The sequence below is a fragment of the Haemaphysalis longicornis genome, unplaced genomic scaffold (genome assembly GCF_048455015.1).
Source record: "Haemaphysalis longicornis isolate Haplotype H1 unplaced genomic scaffold, Haemaphysalis longicornis Haplotype H1 scaffold_13, whole genome shotgun sequence".
Classification (NCBI taxonomy): Eukaryota; Metazoa; Arthropoda; class Arachnida; order Ixodida; family Ixodidae; genus Haemaphysalis; species Haemaphysalis longicornis.
Window position 1 is genome coordinate 47,366,419 of NW_027526233.1, and position 13,118 is coordinate 47,379,536.

General features: G+C 49.8%; 4 non-coding genes across 4 annotated transcripts; all 4 read left to right on the forward strand.

The window, feature by feature from the left end:
- The first annotated feature begins 1,555 nt into the window (after nucleotides 1-1,555).
- On the forward strand, nucleotides 1,556-1,628 carry Trnan-guu (transfer RNA asparagine (anticodon GUU)). The gene has a single exon. It is a non-coding gene; the product is annotated as a tRNA-Asn (tRNA).
- A 3,637-nt stretch (nucleotides 1,629-5,265) lies between these two features.
- On the forward strand, nucleotides 5,266-5,343 carry Trnan-guu (transfer RNA asparagine (anticodon GUU)). The gene has a single exon. It is a non-coding gene; the product is annotated as a tRNA-Asn (tRNA).
- A 2,703-nt stretch (nucleotides 5,344-8,046) lies between these two features.
- Nucleotides 8,047-8,123, forward strand: Trnan-guu (transfer RNA asparagine (anticodon GUU)). Its single transcript has one exon. It is a non-coding gene; the product is annotated as a tRNA-Asn (tRNA).
- A 3,172-nt stretch (nucleotides 8,124-11,295) lies between these two features.
- Trnan-guu (transfer RNA asparagine (anticodon GUU)) lies at nucleotides 11,296-11,368 on the forward strand. Its single transcript has one exon. It is a non-coding gene; the product is annotated as a tRNA-Asn (tRNA).
- Nucleotides 11,369-13,118: the final 1,750 nt, after the last annotated feature.

Sequence of the window (13,118 nt, forward strand, 5' to 3'; positions counted from 1 at the left end):
ATGCTGGTCGACCACTCTCGACATGTCGTAGACACTCGAGTCACGGCCCGGGTATTAAAAAGAAGGTCCCCTTCACCCCGAGTAGTCCGAGTGGCACTGGCTACCACCCCCAAGTGCAGAAAACAAATTCCTTAACATAAATTCCCGAGAAAGTGCTGGGGAAACAGCCCCGCCGGGAGCGTAGTGGTAATCGCACCAGACCGGTATTCTGGAAGTCGGGGGTTCGGATCCCACCCGGCGGGCATTTTTTCACCACTTTCTTTTCGACTAAAAAATTCTTCATCTCTTTCTATGACCCACCACAACCTCCCCTTTGCTTTCCGAGGTTTTCTTGGCTGCCAACCCTTATTTCTGTCTTGTTTTCACGGATCCAATCATTTCCCATTTCTGATTCGCTACATGCTTAGCGAGGGCCTCTGTTCTGGCAGTCTTGGTGCCAAAGGGAGCTTAAGAGGGTTCAACGCTGGTCGACCCTCTCGACATGTCGTAGACACTCGAGTCACGGCCCGGGGATTAAAAAGAAGGTCCCCTTCACCCCGAGTATTCCAAGTGGACCTGGCTACCACCTCCAAGTGCGGAAAACAAAAATACCTTAACATAAATACCCGAGAAAGTTCTGGGGAAACAGCCCCGCTGGTAGCGTAGTGGTTATCGCACACCGGTATTCTAGAGGTCATGGGTTCGGGTCCCACCCGGCGGGCATTTTTTCACCACTGTCTTTTCGACTCAAGAAATTCTTCATCTCTTTCTATGACCCCCCACAACCTCCCCTTTGCTTTCCGAGGCTTTCTTGACTGCCAACCCTTAATTTCTGTCTTATTTTTATGGAGCCCCTCATTTCACATTTTCTGATTCACTACATGCTTACCGAGGGCCTCTGTTCTGGCAGTCTTGGTGTCAAAAGGAGCTGAAGAGGGTTCGACGCTGGTCGACCACTCTCGACATGTCGTAGACACTCGAGTCACAGCCCGGGGATTAAAAAGAAGGTCCCCTTCACCCCGAGTAGTCCGTGTGGTACCGGCTACCACCCCAAGTGCAGAAAACAAAAATACCTTAACATAAATACCTGAGACAGTGCTGGGAAAACAGCCCCGCCGGTAGCGTAGTGGTTATCGCACCAGACCGGTATTCCAGAGGTCGTGGATTAGGACCCCAGCCGGCGGGCATTTTTTCACCACTTTCTTTTCGACTAAAAAAATTCTTCATCTCTTTCTACGACCCACCACAACCTCCCCTTTGCTTTCCGAGGTTTTCTTGACTGCCAACCCTTATTTCTGTTTTATTTTCACGTAGCCCCTCATTTCCCATTTTCTGATTCGCTACATGCTTAGCGAGGGCCTCTGTTCTGGCAGTCTTGGTGTCAAAGGGAGCTGAAGAGGGTTCGACGCTGGTCGACCACTCTCGACATGTCGTAGACACTCGAGTCACGCCCCGGGGATTAAAAAGAAGGTCCCCTTCACCCCGAGTATTCCGAGTGGCACTGGCTACCACCCCCAAGTGCAGAAAACAAAAATACCTTAACATAAATACTCGAGAAAGTGGTGGGGTAACAGCCCCGCCGGTAGCGTAGTGGTTATCGCACCAGACCGTTATTCTGGAGGTCGTGGGTTCGGATCCCACCCGGAGAGCATTTTTTCACCACTTTCTTTTCGACTAAAAAAATTCTTCATCTCTTTCTATGACCCACCACAACCTCCCCTTTGCTCTCCGAGGTTTTCTTGACTGCCAACTCTTAATTTCTGTCTAATTTTCACGGAGCCCCTCATTTCCCATTTTCTCATTCGCTATATGCTTAGCGAGGGCCTCTGTTCTGGCAGTCTTGGTGCCAAAGGGAGCTTAAGAGGGTTCAACGCTGGTCGACTATTCTCGACGTGTCGTAGACACTCGACTCACAAAACGGGGATTAAAAAGAAGGTCCCCTTCACCCCGAGTAGTCTGAGTGGCACTGGCTACCACCCCCAAGTGCAGAAAACAAAAATACCTTAACATAAATTCCCGAGAAAGTGCTGGGGAAACAGCCCCGCCAGTAGCGTAGTGGTTATCTTACGAGACCGGTATTCTGGAGGTCGTGGGTTCGGATACCACCCGGCGGGCATTTTTTCACCACTTTCATTTCGACTAAAAAAATTCTTTATCTCTTTCTATGACCCACCACAACCTCCCCTTTGCTTTCCAATGTTTTCTTGACTGCCAACCCTTAATTTTTGCCTTATTTTCACGCAGCAGCTCATTTCCCATTTTCTGATTCGCTACATGCCTAGCGAGGGCCTCTTTTCTGGCAGTCTTGGTGCCTAAGGGAGCTTAAGAGGGTTCAACGTTGGTCGACCACTCTCGACATGTCGTAGACTCTCGAGTCACGGCCCGGGTATTAAAAAGAAGGTCTTCTTCACCCCGAGTAGTCCGAGTGGCACTGGCTACCACCCCGAAGTGCAGAAAACAAAAATACCTTAACATAAATACCTGAGAATGTTCTGGGGAAACAGCCCCGCCGGTAGCGTAGTGGGTATCACACCAGACCGGTATTCTAGAGGTCATGGGTTCGGATCCCACCCGGCGGGCATTTTTTCACCACTGTCTTTTCGACTCAGGAAATTCTTCATCTCTTTCAATGACCCCCCACAACCTCCCCTTTGCTTTCCGAGGTTTTCTTGACTGCCAACCCTTAACTTCTGTCTTATTTTCACGGAGCCCCTCATTTCCCATTTTCTGATTCGCTACATGCTTAGCGAGGGCCTCTGTTCTGGCAGGCTTGGTGCCAAAGGGAGCTTAAGAGGGTTCAACGCTGATCCACCATTCTGGACATGTCGTAGACACTCGAGTCACGGCCCAGGTAAAAAAAAGAAGGTCCCCTTCACCCCGAGTAGTCCGAGTTGCACTGGCTACCACCCCCAAGTGCAGTAAACAAAAATACCTTAACATAAATACCCGAGAAAGTGCTGGGGAAACAGCCCTGCCGGTAGCGTAGTGGCTATCGCACCAGACCGGTATTCTGGAGGTCGTGGGTTCGGATCCCACCCGGCGGGCATTTTTTCACCACTTTCTTTTAAAATAAAAAAATTATTCATCTCTTTCTATGACCCACCACAACCTCCCCTTTGCTTTCCGAGGTTTTCTTGACTGGAAACCCTTAATTTCTGTCTTATTTCAACGGAGCCCCTCATTTCCCTTTCTCTGATTCGCTACATGCTTAGCGAGGGCCTCTGTTCTGGAAGTCTTGGCGTCAAAGGGAGCTTAAGTGGGTTCGACGCTGGTCGAGCATTCTCGACATGTCGTAGACACTCGAGTCACGGCCCGGGTATTAAAAAGAAGGTCCCCTTCACCCCGAGTTGTCCGAGTGGCACTGGCTACCACCCCCAAGTGCAGAAAACAAAAATAGCTTAACATAAATACCCGAGAAAGTGCTAAAGAAACAGCCCCGCCGGTAGCGTAGTGGTTATCGCCCGAGACCGGTATTCTGCAGGTCGTGGGTTCGGATTCCGCCCGGCGGGCACTTTTTCACCACTTTCTTTTGGACTCAAAAAATTCTTCATCTCTTTCTAAGACCCACCACAACCTCCCCTTTTCTTTCCGAGGTTTTGTTGACTGCCAACCATTAATTTTTGCCTTATTTTCACGCAGCAGCTCAGTTCCCATTTTCTGATTCGCTACATGCCTAGCGAGGGCCTCTTTTCTGGCAGTCTTGGTGCCTAAGGGAGCTTAAGAGGGTTCAACGTTGGTCGACCACTCTCGACATGTCGTAGACTCTCGAGTCACGGCCCGGGTATTAAAAAGAAGGTCTTCTTCACCCCGAGTAGTCCGAGTGGCACTGGCTACCACCCCCAAGTGCAGAAAACAAAAATACCTTAACATAAATACCTGAGAAAGTTCTGGGGAAACAGCCCCGCCGGTAGCGTAGTGGTTATCACACCAGACCGGTATTCTAGAGGTCATGGGTTCGGATCCCACCCTGAGGGCATTTTTTCACCACTGTCTTTTCGACTCAAGAAATTCTTCATCTCTTTCAATGACCCACCACAACCTCCCCTTTGCTTTCCGAGGTTTTCTTGACTGGAAACCCTTAATTTCTGTCTTATTTAAACGGAGCCCCTCATTTCCCTTTTTCTGATTCGCTACATGCTTAGCGAGGGCCTCTGTTCTGGCAGTCTTGGTGTCAAAGGGAGCTTAAGAGGGTTCGACGCTGGTCGAGCTTTCTCGACATGTCGTAGAGACTCGAGTCACGCCCCGGGGATTAAAAAGAAGGTCCCCTTCACCCCGAGTATTCCGAGTGGCACTGGCTACCACCCCCAAGTGCAGAAAACAAAAATACCTTGACATGAATACCCGAGAAAGTGCTGGGGAAACAGCCCCGCCGGTGGCGTAGTGGTTATCGCACCAGACCGGTATTCTGGATGTCGTGTGTTGGGATCCCACCCGGCGGGCATTTTTTCACCACTTTCTTTTCGACTAAAAAAATTCTTCATCTCTTTCTATGACCCACCACAACCTCCCCTTTGCTTTCCGAGGTTTTCTTGACTGCCAACTCTTATTTCTGTCTTATTTTCACGGAGCCCCTAATTTCCCATTTTCTGATTCGCTACATGCTTAGCGAGGGCCTCCGTTCTGGCAGTCTTGCGGCGAAAGGGAGCTTAAGAGGGTTCAACGCTGGTCGACCGTCTCGACATGTCCTAGGCACTCGAGTCACGGCCCGAGGATTAAAAAGAAGGTCCCCTTCACCCCGAGTATTCCGAATGGCACTGGCTACCACCCCCAAGTGCAGAAAAAAAATACCTTAACATGAATACCCGAGAAATTGCTGGGGAAACAGCCCCGCCGGTAGCGTAGTGGTTATCGCACCACACTTGTATTCTAGAGGTCGTGGGTTCGGATCCCACCCGGCGGGCATTTTTTCACCACTGTCTTTTCGACTCAAAAAATACTTCATCTCTTTCTATGACCCACCCGAACCTCCTCTTTGCTTTCCGAGGTTTTCTTGCCTGCCAACCCTTATTTCTGTCTTATTTTCACGTAGCCCCTCATTTCCCATTTTCTGATTCGCTAAATGCTTTGCGAGGGCCTCTGTTCTAGCAGTCTTGGTGCCAAAGGGAGCTTAAGAGGGTTCACGCTGGTCGACCCTCTCGACATGTCGTAGACACTCGAGTCAGGGCCAGGGGATTAAAAAGAAGGTCCCCTTCACCCCGAGTACTCCGAGTGACACTGGCTACCACCCCCAAGTGCAGAAAACCAAAATACCTTATTATAAATACCCGAGAAAGTGGTGGGGTAACAGCCCTGCCCGTAGCGTAGTGGTTATCGCACCAGACCGTTATTCTGGAGGTCGTGGGTTCGGATCCCACCCGGAGGGCATTTTTTCACCACTTTCATTTCGACTAAAAAATTCTTTATCTGTTTCTATGACCCTTCACAACCTCCCCTTTGCTTTCCGATGTTTTCTTGACTGCCAACCCTTTACTTTTGTCTTATTTTCACGGAGCCCCTCATTTCCCATTTTCTGATTCGCTGCAGGCTTAGAGAGGTTCTCTGTTCTGGCAGTCTTGGTGCCAAAGGGAGCTTAAGCGGGTTCAATGCTGGTCCACCATTCTGGACATGTCGTAGACACTCGAGTCACGGCCCAGGTAAAAAAAAGAAGGTCCCCTTCACCCCGAGTAGTCCGAGTTGCACTGGCTACCACCCCCAAGTGCAGTAAACAAAAATACCTTAACATAAATACCCGAGAAAGTGCTGGGGAAACAGCCCCGCCGGTAGCGTAGTGGCTATCACACCAGACCGGTATTCTGGAGGTCCTGGGTTCGGATCCCACCCGGCGGGCATTTTTTCAGCACTTTCTTTTCGACTAAAAAAATTCTTCATCTCTTTCTATGACCCACCACAACCTCCCCTTTGCTTTCCGAGGTTTTCTTGACTTGAAACCCTTAATTTCTGTCTTATTTAAACGGAGCCCCTCATTTCCCTTTTTCTGATTCGCTACATGCTTAGCGAGGGCCTCTGTTCTTGCAGTCTTGGTGTCAAAGGGAGCTTAAGTGGGTTCGACGCTGGTCGAGCATTCTCGACATGTCGTAGACAGTCGAGTCACGGCCCGGTTAATAAAAAGAAGGTCCCCTTCACCCCGAGTAGTCCGAGTGGCACTGGCTACCACCCCCAAGTGCAGAAAACAAAAATAGCTTAACATAAATACCCGAGAAAGTGCTGAGGAAACAGCCCCGCCGGTAGCGTAGTGGTTATCGCCCGAGACCGGTATTCTGCAGGTCGTGGGTTCGGATTCCGCCCGGCGGGCACTTTTTCACCACTTTCTTTTGGACTCAAAAAATTCTTCATCTCTTTCTATGACCCACCACAACCTCCCCTTTTCTTTCCGAGGTTTTGTTGAGTGCCAACCCTTAATTTTTGCCTTATTTTCACGCAGCAGCTCATTTCCCATTTTCTGATTCGCTACACGCCTAGCGAGGGCCTCTTTTCTGGCAGTCTTAGTGCCTAAGGAAGCTTAAGAGGGTTCAACGTTGGTCGACCACTCTCGACATGTCGTAGACTCTCGAGTCACGGCCCGGGTATTAAAAAGAAGGTCTTCTTCACCCCGCGTAGTCCGAGTTGCACTGGCTACCACCCCCAAGTGCAGTAAACAAAAATACCTTAACATAAATACTCGAGAAAGTGCTGGGGAAACAGCCCCGCCGGTAGCGTAGTGGCTATCGCACCAGACCGGTATTCTGGAGGTCGTGGGTTCGGATCCCACCCGGCGGGCATTTTTTCACCACTTTCTTTTCGACTAAAAAAATTCTTCATCTCTTTCTATGACCCACCACAACCTCCCCTTTGCTTTCCGAGGTTTTCTTGACTGGAAACCCTTAATTTCTGTTTTATTTTAACGGAGCCCCTAATTTCCCTTTTTCTGATTCGCTACATGCTTAGCGAGGGCCTCTGTTCTGGCAGTCTTGGTGTCAAAGGGAGCTTAAGAGGGTTCGACGCTGGTCGAGCATTCTCGACATGTCGTAGACACTCGAGTCACGCCCCGGCGATTAAAAAGAAGGTCCCCTTCACCCCGAGTATTCCGAGTGGCACTGGCTACCACCCCCAAGTGCAGAAAACAAAAATACCTTAACATAAATACCCGAGAAAGTGCTGGGGAAACAGCCCCGCCGGTGGCGTAGTGGTTATCGCACCAGACCGGTATTCTGGATGTCGTGTGTTGGGATCCCACCCGGCGGGCATTTTTTCACCACTTTCTTTCGACTAAAAAAATTCTTCATCTCTTTCTATGACCCACCACAACCTCCCCTTTGCTTTCCGAGGTTTTCTTGACTGCCAACCCTTATTTCTGTCTTATTTTCACGGAGCCCCTAATTTCCCATTTTCTGATTCGCTACATGCTTAGCGAGGGCCTCTGTTCTGGCAGTCTTGCTGCCAAAGGGAGCTTAAGAGGGTTCAACGCTGGTCGACCCTCTCGACATGTCCTAGACACTTGAGTCACGGCCCGAGGATTAAAAAGAAGGTCCCCTTCACCCCGAGTAGTCCGAATGGCACTGGCTACCACCCTCAAGTGCAGAAAAAAAATACCTTAACATAAATACCCGGGAAATTGCTGGGGAAACAGCCCCGCCGGTAGCGTAGTGGTTATCGCACCACACTTGTATTCTAGAGGTCGTGGGTTCGGATCCCACCCGGCGGGCATTTTTTCACCACTGTCTTTTCGACTCAAAAAATACTTCATCTCTTTCTATGACCCACCCGAACCTCCTCTTTGCTTTCCGAGGTTTTCTTGCCTGCCAACCCTTATTTCTGTCTTATTTTCACGTAGCTCCTCATTTCCCATTTTCTGATTCGCTAAATGCTTTGCGAGGGCCTCTGTTCTGGCAGTCTTGGTGCCAAAGGGAGCTTAAGAGGGTTCACGCTGGTCGACCCTCTCGACATGTCGTAGACACTCGAGTCAGGGCCAGGGGATTAAAAAGAAGGTCCCCTTTACCCCGAGTAGTCCGAGTGACACTGGCTACCACCCCCAAGTGCAGAAAACCAAAATATCTTAATATAAATACCCGAGAAAGTGGTGGGGTAACAGCCCTGCCCTAGCGTAGTGGTTATCGCACCAGACCGTTATTCTGGAGGTCGTGGGTTCGGATCCCACCCGGAGGGCATTTTTTCACCACTTTCATTTCGACTAAAAAATTCTTTATCTGTTTCTATGACCCTTCACAACCTCCCGTTTGCTTTCCGATGTTTTCTTGACTGCCAACCCTTTACTGTTGTCTTATTTTCACGGAGCCCCTCATTTCCCATTTTCTGATTCGCTGCAGGCTTAGCGAGGTTCTCTGTTCTGGCAGTCTTGGTGCCAAAGGGAGCTTAAGAGGGTTCAATGCTCCTCGACCACTCTCGACATGTCGTAGACACTCGAGTCACGGCCCGGGTATTAAAAAGAAGGTCCCCTTCACCCCGAGTAGTCCGAGTGGCACTGGCTACCACCCCCAAGTGCAGAAAACAAAAATACCTTAACATAAATTCCCGAGAAAGTGCTGGGGAAACAGCCCCGCCAGTAGCGTAGTGGTTATCGCACCAGACCGGTATTCTGGAGGTCGTGGGTTCGGATCCCACCCGGCGGGCATTTTTTCACCACTGTCTTTTCGACTCAAAAAATACTTCATCTCTTTCTATGACCCACCCGAACCTCCTCTTTGCTTTCCCAGGTTTTCTTGACTGCCAACACTTATTTCTGTCTTATTTTCACGTAGCCCCTCATTTCCCATTTTCTGATTCGCTACATGCTTTGCGAGGGCCTCTGTTCTGGCAGTCTTGGTGCCAAAGGGAGCTTAAGAGGGTTCATGCTGGTCGACCCTCTCGACATGTCGTAGACACTCGAGTCACGGCCCGGGGATTAAAAAGAAGGTCCCCTTGACCCCGAGTAGTCCGAGTGACACAGGCTACCACCCCCCCGTGTAGAAAACCAAAATACCTTAATATAAATACCCGAGAAAGTGGTGGGGTAACAGCCCCGCCGGTAGCGTAGTGGTTATCGCACCAGACCGTTATTCTGGAGGTCGTGGTTTCGGATCCCACCCGGAGAGCTTTTTTTCACCACTTTCTTTACGACTCAAAAAATTCTTCATCTCTTTCTATGACCCACCACAACCTCCCCTTTGCTCTCCGAGGTTTTCTTGACTGCCAACTATTAATTTCTGTCTAATTTTCACGGAGCCCCTCATTTCCCATTTTCTCATTCGCTATAAGCTTAGCGAGGGCCTCTGTTCTGGCAGTCTTGGTGCGAAAGGGAGCTAAGAGGGTTCAACGCTGGTCGACTATTCTCGACGTGTCGTAGACACTCGACTCACAACACGGGTATTAAAAAGAAGGTCTTCTTCACCCCGAGTATACCGAGTGGCACTGGCTACCACCCCCAAGTGCAGAAAACAAAAATACCTTAACATAAATACCTGAGAAAGTTCTGGGGAAACAGCCCCGCCGGTAGCGTAGTGGTTATCGCACCAGTCCGGTATTCTAGAGGTCATGGGTTCGGATCCCACCCGGCGGGCATTTTTTCACCACTGTCTTTTCGACTCAAGAAATTCTTCATCTCTTTCAATGACCCCCCACAACCTCCCCTTTGCTTTCCGAGGTTTTCTTGACTGCCAACCCTTAATTTCTGTCTTATTTTCATGGAGCCCCTCATTTCCCATTTTCTGATTCGCTACATACTTAGCGAGGGCCTCTGTTCTGGCAGGCTTGGTGCCAAAGGGAGCTTAAGAGGGTTCAACGCTGGTCCACCATTCTGGACATGTCGTAGACACTCGAGTCACGGCCCAGGTAAAAAAAAGAAGGTCCCCTTCACCCCGAGTAGTCCGAGTTGCACTGGCTACCACCCCCAAGTGCAGTAAACAAAAATACCTTAACATAAATACCCGAGAAAGTGCTGGGGAAACAGCCCCGCCGGTAGCGTAGTGGCTATCGCACCAGACCGGTATTCTGGAGGTCGTGGGTTCGGATCCCACCCGGCGGGCATTTTTTCACCACTTTCTTTTCGACTAAAAAAATTCTTCATCTCTTTCTATGACCCACCACAACCTCCCCTTTGCTTTCTGAGGTTTTCTTGACTGGAAACCCTTTATTTCTGTCTTATTTAAACGGAGCACCTCATTTCCCTTTTTCTGATTCGCTACATGCTTAGCGAGGGCGTCTGTTCTGGCAGTCTTGGTGTCAAAGGGAGCTTAAGTGGGTTCGACGCTGGTCGAGCATTCTCGACATGTCGTAGACACTCGAGTCACGGCCCGGGTATTAAAAAGAAGGTCCCCTTCACCCCGAGTAGTCCGAGTGGCACTGGCTACCACCCCCAAGTGCAGAAAACAAAAATACCTTAACATAAATACCTGAGAAAGTTCTGGGGAAACAGCCCCGCCGGTAGCGTAGTGGTTATCACACCAGACCAGTATTCTAGAGGTCATGGGTTCGGATCCCACCCGGCGGGCATTTTTTCACCACTGTCTTTTCGACTCAAGAAATTCTTCATCTCTTTCAATGACCCCCCACAACCTCCCCTTTGCTTTCCGAGGTTTTCTTGACTGCCAACCCTTAATTTCTGTCTTATTTTCATGGAGTCCCTCATTTCCCATTTTCTGATTCGCTACATGCTTAGCGAGGGCCTCTGTTCTGGCAGGCTTGGTGCCAAAGGGAGCTTAAGAGGGTTCAACGCTGGTCCACCATTCTGGACATGTCGTAGACACTCGAGTCACGGCCCAGGTATTAAAAAGAAGGTGCCCTTCACCCCGAGTAGTCCGAGTTGCACTGGCTACCACCCCCAAGTGCAGAAAACAAAAATACCTTAACATAAATACCCGAGACAGTGCTGGGAAAACAGCCCCGCCGGTAGCGTAGTGGTTATCGCACCAGACCGGTATTCCGGAGGTCGTGGATTAGGACCCCAGCCGGCGGGCATTTTTTCACCACTTTCTTTTCGACTAAAAAAATTCCTCATCTCTTTCTACGACCCACCACAACCTCCCCTTTGCTTTCCGAGGTTTTCTTGACTGAAACCCTTATTTCTGTTTTATTTTCACGTAGCCCCTCATTTCCCATTTTCTGATTCGCTACATGCTTAGCGAGGGCCTCTGTTCTGGCAGTCTTGGTGCCAAAGGAAGCTTAAGAGGGTTCAACGCTGGTCGACCCTATCGACATGTCGTAGACACTCGAGTCATGGCCTGGGGATTAAAAAAAAGGTCCCCTTCACCCCGAGTAGTCCGAGTGGCACTGGCTACCAGCCCCAAGTGCAGAAAACAAAAATACCTTAACATAAATACCCGAGAAAGTGCTGGGGAAACAGCCCCGCTGGTAGTGTAGTGGTTATCGCACCAGACCGTTATTCTGGAGGTCGTGGGTTCGGATCCCACCCGGAGGGCATTTTTTCACCACTTTCTTTACAACTCAAAAAATTCTTCATCTTTTTCTATGACCCACCACAACCTCCCCTTTGCTTTCCGAGGTTTTCTTGACTGCCAACTCTTAATTTCTGTCTTATTTTCACGGAGCCCCTCATTTCCCATTTTATGATTCGCTACATGCTTAGCGAGGGCCTCTGTTCTGGCAGTCTTGGTGCCAAAGGCAGCTTAAGAGGGTTCGACGCTGGTCGACCGTATCGACATGTCGTAGACACTCGAGTCACGGCCCGGGGATTAAGAAAAAGGTCCCCTTCACCCCGAGTAGTCCGAGTGGCACTGGCTACCACCCCCAAGTGCAGAAAACAAAAATACCTTAACATAAATACCCGAGAAAGTGCTTGGGAAACAGCCCCGCTGGTAGCGTAGTGGTTATCGCACAAGACCGTTATTCTGGAGGTCGTGGGTTCGGATCCCAGCCGGAGGGCATTTTTTCACCACTTTCTTTACGACTAAAAATTTCTTCATCCCTTTGTATGACCCACCACAACCTCCCCTTTGCTTTACGACGTTTTCTTGACTGCCAACCCTTAATTTCTGTCTTATTTTCATGGAGCCCCTCATTTCACATTTTCTGATTCGCTACATGCTTAGCGAGGGCCTCTGTTCTGGCAATCTTGGTGTCAAAGGGAGCTTAAGAGGGTTCGACGCTGGTCGACCACTCTCGACATGTCGTAGACACTCGAGTCACGGCCCGGGGATTAAAAAGAAGGTCCCCTTCACCCCGAGTAGTCCGAGTGGCACTGGCTACCACCCCCAAGTGCAGTAAACAAAAATACCTTAACATAAATACCCGAGACAGTGCTGGGAAAACAGCCCCGCCGGTAGCGTAGTGGTTATCGCACCAGACCGGTATTCCGGAGGTCGTGGATTAGGATCCCAGCCGGCGGGCATTTTTTCACCACTTTCTTTTCGACTAAAAAAATTCATCTCTTTCCATGACCCACCACAACCTCCCGTTTGCATTCCGAGGTTTTCGTGACTGCCAACTCTTAATTTCTGTCTTATTTTCACGGAGCCCCTCATTTCCCATTTTCTGATTCGCTACATGCTTAGCGAGGGGCTCTGTTCTGGCAGTCTTGATGCCAAAGGGAGCTTAAGAGGGTTCAACCCTGGTCGACCACTCTTCTCATGTCGTAGGCACTCGACTCACGGCCCGGGGATTAAAAAGAAGGTGCCCTTCACCCCGAGTAGTCCGAGTGGCACTGGCTACAACCCCCAAGTGCAGAAAAGAAATTCCTTAACATAAATTCCCGAGAAAGTGCTGGGGAAACAGCCCCGCCGGGAGCGTAGTGGTAATCGCACCAGACCGGTATTCTGGAGGTCGGGGGTTCGGATCCCACCCGGCGGGCATTTTTTCACCACTTTCTTTTCGACTAAAAAATTCTTCATCTCTTTCTATGACCCACCACAACCTCCCCTTTGCTTTCTGAGGTTTTCTTGGCTGCCAACCCTTATTTCTGTCTTATTTTCACGGATCCAATCATTTCCCATTTCTGATTCGCTACATGCTTAGCGAGGGCCTCTGTTCTGGCAGTCTTGGTGCCAAAGGGAGCTTAAGAGGGTTCAACGCTGGTCGACCCTCTCGACATGTCATAGACACTCGAGTCACGGCCCGGGGATTAAAAAGAAGGTCCCCTTCACCCCGAGTATTCCAAGTGGACCTGGCTACCACCTCCAAGTGCGGAAAACAAAAATACCTTAACATAAATA